General features: G+C 38.7%; 1 pseudogene; it reads left to right on the forward strand.

Moving 5' to 3' along the window:
- The window catches only part of LOC123241541, a 51,896-nt pseudogene extending 43,096 nt beyond the window's left edge, over positions 1-8,800 (forward strand).
- Positions 8,801-12,167: the final 3,367 nt, after the last annotated feature.

The raw sequence follows: 12,167 nt of genomic DNA on the forward strand, positions 1-12,167 counted from the left end.
TAAAAAAAAAGAACTAGCTCAGTGTCTCTTAGACTATGTATTCACAAGTAATGAAAATAATTAATACTGAAACTATATAAGGGTGATAATAACAATATTAATCTAGATCTAAGTAATCTTTTGAACCCTGAACTTTGTGTAATATTAGATTCTGCTGCCAAACCTAAGATATGGGAAAACAAGTAGAAAAACAAAGATGAAAGAATGGACAGGTAGAAATAAGAATATGGCATGGGAGAGAAAGAAATGGGGGGAAGGAGGAGAGAATAACTCCATTTTAACAGTCATCCACAAACACAAAAATTCCAATATACAAAGACTAGAAGAGGAGATTGCAAATGAAACCAAGTTTCTCATTTTTCCTAACTTTCTTCTAAAAGTCATTTTTTGTTTCTCTGCTCTTCACTTTTTTATATTTCCTCCCTCTAGATTTATGCCCTTTAGAGAATTCATTTATTCTCAAAACTTCATCAACCATCTCTAAGCCTGACCTTAGCATTCTCCTTTCTTGTAGCTGTATATAGGACATCTTCACTTGGATGACTCATGTCAGATATAACATATCAATAATTGAATTAATCATGAAATAATAGAATTTTTAGAACTGAAATGACCATTAGTGTAATTCTAGCAAATTCTTTTAGTTTTTAGATTTAAAAAAAAAACTGTTACCTGGAGAGTTTAAGTGACTTTCCCAAGACTAGCAAAGCTAGTTTAGTGGCCAAACCTCAATTAAGGCCCAGTTGGACCAACTGTTTTTCCTCATATCTTTCCCTACAAAAGAGGAAGAGGAAACATTCCCATTTTCCTTTTTTACTGTTAATAGCATTTTTATCCTTCCCCCCCCCCCCCACCACCACCACCAAGGCTTCTTTCCCTTGATCTCAAACTCCAGAATTTGATCTTTATGTTTTTCAACCTATATCCCCACTCAGTCTCACTATGCTTTGGTAATTATTCCTCTATAATATTTTTTAAATTAAGATAAAAGGGTTTTTTTTTGCTTAACATGGTTTTTCAGTGTTCTGATTTAATGTTAATATTTCTTGTCTCATGAAGTCATTGCTTTATTTTGGTCCTTTCTAATTTTTAGTAGTTTATTTCTTGGCTAAGGTTTGCTACTTTCTGTTCTAAGCTATTAGTTTTCTTTATCACTCTTTGTTTCATAGATCTCATTTCACTTTACAATTTTGTAACTCTTTCTTTTATTTCTTCCAAGTGCCATTCTTTTCTCTGAGGCTTTATTTGGACTTATTATAGGGGTACTTTCTTTTTCTAGGTTTATGTCTTGGGCTTCTGTAAATCCACAGTGTTTCTTCACTGTTATTTTTGTTTTCTCATATCTTCAGGCTTTGTTTATAGATTAAGACTTTATGTTCATGCCATATTCTTTACCCTTCTGTTCTCTTTAATGGAACAGTGAGCTTCAACTTGGTCCTGGTTGTGGTAGTTAAAACTGTAGTATATCATCTGCAGGAACTCTTAGGTTTGGGTTTTATTTCCAGGTGGCTCGATTTAAGTTTTTACCTCAGTCCCTTCTCTTTCCTTTTCATTGCACAGTCCCAATCCAGAGATGTCTCCATCCCTTGATGTGACCCTGATAGACACCAACCAGATGTCATCAACTGTATTGGCATCAGGTTTCATGCAAAACCCCAAGGGCTGCCCTTTTCTCCCACCGTGGATCAAGTGCGCACTATTTGGGCATTGGACTGACTTTTCACTAGGCTTTCCCTGTCACCTTCTATAACACATGAATGACCTGCCTGAGCATTGCATTGTCTATACATTGGTCGGATCTTGTTTTCTTGCAACCTATGCCTTCCATCTACCCTAGGTTGTCTATGGTTTCTGGAAGGGCTAATCTAGACAGAGTTGTATATAGCTACTTCTCTGTTTTTTCTTATCGTTGTTCTTTGATGCATACAGTGTTTGTGGAGAATCTGGGCTCTTCTTGGTCCTATTGCCTCACTATCTTAGCTAGAAGTCTGGAGCATGGGCTTCTGATTGGTGAGTCTTCAACATATCTAGCCTCTTATGATCTCTTGAAATATGGTGTCCTGGTTTTTTGTTTGGTTATGGTGTTTGAGAAGATGAATGATTCTTAAATTATGTTTTCTCAATCTGTTTTACAAACCAGTTGTTCTTAATAGTAGATGTATTATATTTTCTTCTACTTTTCAAGTTTTTTGACAGTTCTAAAATTTCTTATTGTCTCATTTCAGTCATTGAGCTCTGTGTGTAGAATTCTATTTTTTAAGGAATCTACTACTTGGGTATGATTTTCTACTTTTTAAGATATTTATTTTTCCTTCTTTTTTTATACTAAACTCTAATCTGAGTTCTAATTTCATCTTTTATCTCTTGCTTAATTTTCCAGAAATTCTTGTAGGTCATGTAATCAAGTCATTCCCTTTTTTTCCCATAAATTCTTTCTTATGATTGTGGATTTACTCTCTTCTTTTGAGTTTACCTCTTAGTCTTCTCTTAAGGCACAGTATTTAGTCATCATTTGATGTTTTTCTTTACTCACATTTTCAGCCTCAGTTCTTATTTTGGGATTGTATACTCTAAGACTTTTGGATGCATTAAGTAGGCTTTATTTAGCCTATCTACTCTGAGGTCTAGATGGTGCTACTGAAATAAAAAGGGGGTGGGACAGACTGGTGACAGCCAGGGAATAACACAAATGGGGACACACCCACACCCCACAAGGTAAAGGAATGAATGTATACACTAGATAAAACCACACAGGGGATTTGGCTTCTTATAATATTTTTCCTTAACTTGGAAACTCTTGAATTTGGCAATTATATTCCTGGGGGTTGACTTTTGGGGGGTTTAGTGTAGAGAGTGATCTGTGGATCCTTTCAATGTCTATTTTGTCCTCTTGTTGAAGAACATCAGGGCAATCTTCTTCGATAATTTCTTGTAGTATTGTGTCCAAATTTCTATTAATTTCTGATTTTTCAGGAAGACCAATGATTCTCAAATTATCTCTTCTAGACCTTTTTTCTTGATCTGTCATTCTCTCAGTGAGATATTTCATGTTTCCTTCTATTTTGTCATTCTTTTGACTTTGCTTTATTAGTTCTTGCTGTCTTGCAAGATCATTGGCTTCTACTTGCCCGATTCTAGTCTTTAGAGACTGGTTTTCTGCTATAATCTTTTGATTTTCCTTTTCGATTTGGTCTATCTTGTTTTCCTGCTGTTTAATTTGGGTCTCCAATTTGCTTATCATTTCATTTGATTTTGGGGCATATTTCTCTAATTGGGAGTTTCTGTCTTTTAAACTGTTAATTTCCTTTTGAGTTATTTCCCACTTTTTTTTGCCAAATCTCTTCCATCTTTCTCATGATCTCAGATTTGAACTCTTCAAGAGCTTGTGACCCACTTTCATTTTTTTAGGGAAGGTTGGATGTGTTTACTTGTCTGTCCTCCTCTGCTGCCTGCTTTATTGTCTGGATTTTTTTCTGTGTAAAAGTTATCAAATGTTAATGCTTTCCTCTTGTTCTTTCTCTTGGTTAGTTCTTAGGCATTGCTTGCCATTATTATGCTGGTTTTTCCTTCTCAGTCAGAAGTTTGGGTGAGGTGGGCAGACTCTCTGTGTATAGAGCTGTGGAGCAGTTTTTGCCTGATGCGACTTTACGATCCACAGTGCAGTGCTGCCCCTCTCAGCTATATCCTCGCATCCAAGGTCTGAGCTCTTTAGGTCCTGGGGTCTCAAGTCTAGCTGTTCTCAGAGTCAAGCTTCTTGGTGGTCCCAGTCAGCTGACAGGACCCGCTTGCTCCTCTCCCCAAGGCTCCTTTACGAATCTTAGCATGCTCTGCTTCCACTATATTTCACTCCACTGCTCTAGGTCTGTACCCAAAGTCCATGTTCTTTAGTCTCTTGGGGTCTTAAGTCTTGCTGTTCTCAGGAGCAAGCCCTTGGTGGTCCCAGTTAGCTACCAAGAACTTAGTGAATGCCCCACGTTTGCTCTAACTCTTGTGGACTGGCACTGGCACCATAGGTGGGGTGGGGAAGATTGATTACCTTGTTTTTTATTGGGATCTATTTCACCCCCTTATTGCACGGAAATGCCCAAATCCCACGTACCTTCAATGCTGCGCCCTATTGTGTCCCATTGTTCATCTGGATTTGGTTTTTGTGTCCTTTTGAGGTATCATGTATGGGTTGGTTAGGAGAGTTAAGTGCCCTGCTTCTACTCTGCAGCCATCTTAACCCAGAAGTCCACACAGGGGATTTGAGGAATGAGTGGTGACAGAGAATTGCACATGCTGGGGTAACTGATAGTTGGCAGTTTAACTGTTCACCAAACTAGCCAGGGATACCAGAGGTGATAAGGTAACTTAATTGTGAGTTCTTGTTGGTTTAGAGGAGACAACAGGAAGTATATAAAACTAAATTTAATGTTGTTAAGATGGGAAAGTGGGAGAGGAATGACTAATAGGAAATTGACCAACTGACAATGGAATGTCAAGTACAAAGTCTATGAAACTAAGTGCTGACAGGCTATTAACCCTGGTAGAGGCTGAAGAGGCCTGGGAGATTGGGATTCTCATGACTCAGGTTCAAGCTGATCCTAGATTTTGACAGGAACCAGGAAAAAGATCCTTGATCAGCAAGTAAATCTAGTGAGATTCTAGGGAGAAAAGGCTATCTGATAATTATCTACCAGCTGCAGATTTAAACTTTTACTCAACCTAGGCTGTCTTGATAGATGGTCTCTTCTATCTTCTTTTAAAATCCCAACAATCCACAAGTATTTGAGGCTCAGCTAACTAGACAACAGATCTACCCTCCTTCTTCCAGTTCAGCCAAGATCCCTCTTCTTTTTCAAACCTCTATCCTCATTCCATCTTGGAATGTTCATAAAGTTAGCCAAGGTTTGCTTTTAGCTGCTTGCTTTCTATCCTAACTTAAATCTATCTTTACCCTATAAATTACCTATAGCACTACCACTGCCAGTCTAAACAAGATGGCTGTTATTGGTCCCTGCCCTTTTCCTAGATCCCTAGCATTGATCTCAGTCTCCACTAAAAATCCTGATCTCAGCCATATTCTGTCTCCTTCTTCTTGCAAGTCCTTGGTATTTCTCACACACCTGTTTACATTTAGCAAGCAATATTGATTCACTTACATTCCTCAAATAAAAGATGGCATTTGGATTTACAAAATTCCTAGAAGAAATCATGTCTTGCAACAAAATATAAGAAGGATCATAGAAACTACAAACAAGACACTATGAAATGAGCTGTGGTGGTAATAGTTTGAGGAACCCTGTGTTACCCTTCAAATAATTTAAAATAGCTATCATCCACTTCCTTCTGTAGATATTATTTTCTCTAGGAGAAAAATTCCCATTTCTTTCCAATGATCTTTATTAGAGGCCATTAGACCATCTCACACAAATTTGATTGTCCTCCTCTCTACCTGCTCTGGTTTGTTCTTTCTAAAATGTGTCACAAAGAATTGTATGCTGTATTCTAAATGTAATAAAACTAGGACATGTCACCAATGGAAGCATCACTTACTTCATTCTGAATACTATGTCTGTATTTAGGCATTCTAAGATGGCACTGGCCTTTTCTTCCCATGATATACTGCTATTGACTCATGACAAATTTGCTGTTCACTTAAAAAAATTCTAATGTAGGCAAATTGTCTCCTTATCCTATCCTATCCTATCTGTTATAAGTAAATTACAGAGTAGGTATGGATTTAAGTTAGGACAAAAAGTTGACAGCTTAAAAAGCAAGCCTTGGACTTAGTGCATGGACATTCCAGGATGGAACAAAGCCAGAGGTTTGAAAAGGAGAGAGTGTTTCTTGGCTAAGCTGGGAGAAGGAGGGTGTAGCTGTGACCCAGCTTGCTGAGATCCAAGGAACTATGAAGTTTTGGGATTTACAGAAGATTGGAGATAAGAAACCATCAATCAACACAGCCTAGATAGAGATAAGGTTCAGATCTACAGCTGGTAGACAGCTGATAGATAACCTATACTCCCTAGTGCTTCCCTTGGACTTTACTGGCTGTGCAAGGATTTGATCCTGGTTCCCGTTATCATCTTGGAGCAGCTTGTACCTGTGCAGTGAGAATCCCAATACTTTAGCCCTTTCCAATATAGTTAGACCTGTCTGTAGTATAGGGGAGTAAAGCCAGCTGACCTATTACATTCTTAGGCAATTGGGCTGTTTCCTTAGTGTAGAAACCCTTCACCCACTTTCCCAATTTACCAACAATAAAACCAGTTTTATTATACTTCCTGTGTCACCTCTAAGTCATCAAGGACCCACTTTTGGAGTTACCTTAACATCACTGGCATCTCTGGCAGTTAGGTAGTCAGTTTAAGTGTTAAACTGTCATTCCCCACACACATCCCTGTGTGGTTATTCAATGTTATCTTGTCAATCCTTTCCCTTGTGGGGTGTAGGAGTGTCCTCAGTTTGTGTTATTCCCTGACTGCCAGCCCAATCTGTCCCTTCTCCCTTATTTACTTTTTTCGCATCCCATCCCATCCTCATCTATCTCTCTATCTCTATCCATCTATCTATCTATCTATCTATCTATCTATCTATCTATCTATCTATCTATACACATGCATACAGAGTGCATGCATACATATATGAATATATTTATTTATTTACATTTGTTATGTTAATCCTACCTTCACAGCTTTCTTGCAATATCCCTTTCTCTCCACTCACACAGTCACCACCAAGATCCATGTTGGCAAACCTATGGCACACATGCTAAAGGAGGCTGCCTCCCTCCCCCTTTCCACCTTGCCTGAGGACATTTCTCACATCACACACCTCTCTGCCCAGCAGTCCAATGGGAGTGCTTCCTCTCTCCCCTGTCTGGGGTAAGGGGATGACTCACATGTGGTATGAGGGATGCTGCCCTAAATCAATTTCTCACTACCTTTTTCCTAGGCCATTGCAATAGCATCAAAAATGGTATCTCTACCTCTTGTCTCTCTGATCTCCAATCTGTCCTCCATACAACTGTAAAACCTTAAGTAGCTCCCTGTTGTTTCAATGGTAAAATACAAACTCTTCTCTTTGGTCCTTATTATCTACCTATCTTTATAGCATAATTTTACATTATTTTCCCTCATGCATTTTCTTCTAGTCTAGTTGGTCATCTCAGTGTTTTCCATACCTGCATTTCATCACTCATCTCTTTGCCTTTGCCAAGGGTGTTCCTTCTGCCCAGAATGTTCTCCATCTTACCTCTGTTTTTTAGAATTTCTACCTCTCTTCAAGACTCAGATTAAGTGATATCATCTTCACAAAGGCTTTATGAAAACACACAAACATACAGAGTTGTGGTGCTTTCTCCTCCTCCCCTCCAAAAAATGTTCATTTTTACTTTGTACACATTTTGAAATTACCCATGTTTACATTGGTTTCCTCCAGTAGCCCGTTAAGAGATCTTAAGGATTGTTTTGTTTTCTCCATTGTTTCCCAGAGCCTAGCAAGGTCCCTGTTGCATAGTTGGAATTTAAGTAATTTTTACTGAACTTATATCTCCCATGGTACCTAGCACATTTGAATGAAAATTCATCAGAATGCAAAACTTTTGAAAAAGGCAGAATTTGAACACACATTAGGTATCTTCTGCTCTCTGTGCACTTGCTAAGTGCTCTTAAGAGTTAATCTAATAAAAGTTTCCTTACTTAATACAAGTCTGCATAAAAGAGAGACAAAATAAGAACATGAGCATAATGGACAACAGAATCCAGATCATTTATATTGCTGAGGCCATTGTTTATTGAACTAGAGGTTTCCTGAAGGCAGGTACTGCAGCTCCTCATGACACCTAAAGCAGAGGAGAGCTTAAAGGTCCACGGCCCTGGAAAGTCCATCTCCCAAAAAATGGCCAAAAAAAAACAACAAAAAAAGGGTTTGAAGAAACTAATATTTATCCATTAAGAATCAGACTTAATAACTTTTAGTCATATTAGTTCATAGTTTGTGCCTTGGAAAGGGATTTATTTTTCATTACTTTGTTCTTGTCATTTGTTTATCATTTTGTTCTCTCAGGAAATATAGGATAAGATCCAGCTAGGGTTGCTAAAGACATCACTGATGCTATTGAAGACTTTGTATACAAAGGTTCTCCCTAGTCTGTGAAAAAAGTGAGAGTGATCATCTTCCTGTCGCAGCCACTGGAAGTATTTTATGACAGTATGAAAAAAAAAAAAAAAAGAAAAGGCTTTGTGCCACTGACCCCTGTGCTCTCTGAATTAAAATGCAAGTTCTTCATTTTGTACAAATCCATATGCCTGTGATCAGTATCACTAATGTGTTTATTGGTAAACTTTCATGCTATTAATTTTTTTAACACTTTATGTTACAAGACTTCCTTCCAATAAGCAAGATAATTTGGTTTTGGAAAAGAAAAAAAGTGTTGGCCATTTTTTAGGCGTGTGGTAAAATTCAGGAGACTATTGAAAGCATTGTTTCTTGGATACATGATTTCATTTTAAAGGAACAAGACAGTTATGCCTTCTTAGATGAATCCATCCTAAATTTCATTGAAAAAGAATACAAAGAACTGAATGGGCTGCAGAGAAGCTTGAATATCAGCATTACATTAGGACCTGGGAAATCCCATCTCCAGGTTTTAGGGATAGCCAGAGACGTGTTAAAGGCTTCCCAGACAATTTAAGACATGATCAAAAGGGTTCCGTTGCCTAAAGATGAGGAGTCTAAAGCCGAGCTGCTCAGTGGCATCATCAAATGGCAGTATAATGACAATGGTATTTTCAAGCCTTTTGACAAAAAATAACTAATCAGCATTTAGAGCAGTGGTTTCCAAACTTTTTTGGCCTACTGCCCCCTTTCCAGAAAAAAATATTACTTAGTCCCCTGGAAATTAATTTTTTTTTAAATTTTAATAGCAATTAATAGGAAAGATAAATGAGCCTGTGGCCATCACCGCCCCCCTGGATCACTGCAGCACCCACCAGGGGGCGGTGGCACCCACTTTGGGAATCACTGGTTTAGAGGATGTAAAGAAAGGAAAGAGAAATAGCATTAATGTTGAAATTGAGGAAGAAAGTTACACAGTGGACTTTCATACCAACAAGTGAAATGGGACAGAGTTCAGTGACTCATCAAAAAAAAGTTCTTTTGTTCCTTTCCTTACCCAGAGTTTGAGCACCTACCCTGTACCTCATGCTATTCTAGACATCGGAGAGATTTTTTTAATGAAGTAGTAGGCATTACTTTTTGCCACTGTTTATATCCCGTTTCTCTGTCATTCTTAGCACAGTGCCTGGCACCTAGCAAGTACTTTCTAAATCATAATTGACTCATTTCTATTCCTAGCTCTATGTAACCTTGAGCAAAGTCACTTACTCCTTCTTAACCATAGATCATCATCTGTAAAATGTAGAGCACCGCAAACTTTTATATAAACGAATAATGTTAATTTAGTATTGTTTGATGTTTCCTACCTCCCCCCAAAAAGTGTCTTCCCCATATTTGTCTCCTATTAACAATTCCTTTGGTTTTAGGTTTAAGGAAAAATCTTAGTAAAATGTCAATATTCAGCCTGTCTGACTTATTAATCATTTACATCTTTGTAAATTGATTTGTCACCCATTACAAATGAATAAATCAGCTTTCTGATTTATAAATCAGTCTTTTGGGGGGGAGCTCCCTTTCATTTGATTCATCTCTATAAAGATTCATTTCTTGGGCAGCTAGGTGGCTCAGTGGATAGATCACCAGGCCTAGAGATGGGAAGCCCTGGGATCAAATCTGTCTTCAGAATTTTCCTAGCTGTATTACCTTGGGCAAGTCACTTAATACTAGTTGCCTACCCTTACCACTCTTCTGCCTTGGATTCAATACTGTGTAGCGATAGGTATTGAAGCAGAAGAGGTTTTTTAAAGACATTACTTCTAGGCAAAGCTACAAAATATAGCTTAATATGGAATCATTCTGGGATTAGGAGAAAGAGTGAAATGTGAGCGATATCTCTACAGTTGTTCTCCTACCTAGAAACTCATATTTATTGAATCAAAGGAAGTTAGGGATACTGCTGGCAGCAGAAACTAAATAGATAACATTAGCTGGCTTGGTCAAAGAAGAAGAGCTAGTATGAAAGGGAAGTAAGACCACAAAGCTAAGATAATGGAGGAAACTCACATATGATCCTGATTTCCAAGCTTTAGCTTGTGCTAGAAAGATGCAAGCAGGGTTCGTTGAATCAGTAGCCAGCATCCAAACCAGGAATCCATGGGTTCAATTCTCACTTTTCATTTTATTTATTTATTTGTTTGTTTTTAAACCCTTAACTTCTGTGTATTGGCTCCAAGGCAGAAGAGTGGTAAGGGTAGACAATGGGGGTCAAGTGACTTGCCCAGGGTCACACAGCTGGGAAGTGTCTGAGGCCAGATTTGAACCTAGGACCTCCCGTCTCTAGGCCTGACTCTTAATCCACTGAGCTACCCAGCTGCTCCTCAATTCTTACTTTTTGCATGTACTATTTGTCAGTATTGGTTGTATGAAGTGTAAAGTATAAATCACTCTACCTCCCAGGGCCATAGACACCCTCTGAGATTAGAAGTTACAGAAAAGTTGACTGCATTTATAAGGAAAGGAAACCACAGGTCATGCCATATCCTAGCTGCCAGTCCTTGGTGTATTGTGTAAGGACAGAATTTGTGCAAAGGGGGATGGGACAGAAGAAGCCAGAGAAGGAGTGACTGACGGTTGGTAAGTTTGAGACCAGAGAGGATTCTGGGAATTTTGGGGAGCGATCTCTTAGGCTCCTTCTCCCATTACCCAACCTTGCTGAGACACCCTTTCCAGTTTGTCTTGCAATTATAGAAAAGGATAGAAATAGGAACAGAAGGAGAAGAGGTGAGGGTAGATGCTTAGGAGTGGGAACCCCAAAGGTTCCCACCCAAGTGATGGACCCCATAGAATTAGAGAAGAGAGCACCCCCAAATCCCTCTGCCCTTCACCCCTTTCCCCAATCCCTATATTGATATTAATAAAAGACATTCATTAGTCAGATAGTGTTCCAGAGTGCCTGAGAGACGAGGGGGAGGAGAATCACAGCTTGGTCTGGCTGCCTCCATCTTGAAGCCAGACCACTCGCTGTAAAGTTGACTGACCTCGGGGGAAGCTTGTGTGAACCCCGCCCTCATTGAGAATCAGATTGGGGTCCCCCATACCTCATATTAAAGGGAAGCCTTGCCCCCAACTCCTGTGGGGTGGCATGACCATCCAGGTCACCCAATTTTGGGGTGACACCCCCTCGAAGTCTCAGAGTGTATATACAGCAGGAGGGAAGAGCTAGAAAAGAGTCTCACCTCATAGACTTTATCTCCCTTCCATCCCTAACATTTAATTACTGGCTCTCTTAATTATTATAATTGTTAGAGTGACCTATTATAAATTTATAAATTTGTTTTATGATTTGTATATCAGTCTGTTAAGAGCTTTCCACACTCTGAGTCTGCTCTGCAGAGAATGATCCCTTCTGAGTGAACTGAAGAATTTGGGATTCTAAATAGATAAGCCAAGTACAGGACCTCGTGGCCAAACTGGACGGCACTCCCTGCCGGACTTGCCTGTTGCTTTATTGCACCTGCTTTTCTATATAGCTTTTTGGAATATTAAGAGGATGAAATGCATGAAAAAGTAGTTATTAACCATTCCATAAGTGAAAGTAAAAGGTGTGCATATGTATTAATATTTAGAAGTAAAATACAAAGCCTTATGAATTAATATTTAGAAATAAAGTAGTAGCACATTCAATTGTACCTGAAGCATTTGAAGGAAATAATTTATTAATGAGAGATATTGTGGCATAGTAGATACTGAAATTGGAGTCAAGGAGATCTGGATTAAAATTCTTGCTCTGACACTTTCTAGCCATGTGACCCTGGGCAAATCACTTAACCTCAGGCAACTTGATAGGACTTATCCAGCAAATTACAGATGAGAAAAGGAAGGAAATAAACATTTTTCCATAGTATCTACCATCTGCCAAGTACTTTTAATAAATATTATCTCATTTGATCCTCACACAAACCCTGGGAGGTAGCTGCTGTTATTAACCCTCTTTTGCAGTTGAGGAAGCTGAGACAAGCAGAGGTTAAGTAAGTTGCCAGGATCACATAGCTAGCAAGTATCTG

The sequence above is a fragment of the Gracilinanus agilis genome, chromosome 3 (assembly GCF_016433145.1).
Source record: "Gracilinanus agilis isolate LMUSP501 chromosome 3, AgileGrace, whole genome shotgun sequence".
Classification (NCBI taxonomy): domain Eukaryota; kingdom Metazoa; phylum Chordata; class Mammalia; order Didelphimorphia; family Didelphidae; genus Gracilinanus; species Gracilinanus agilis.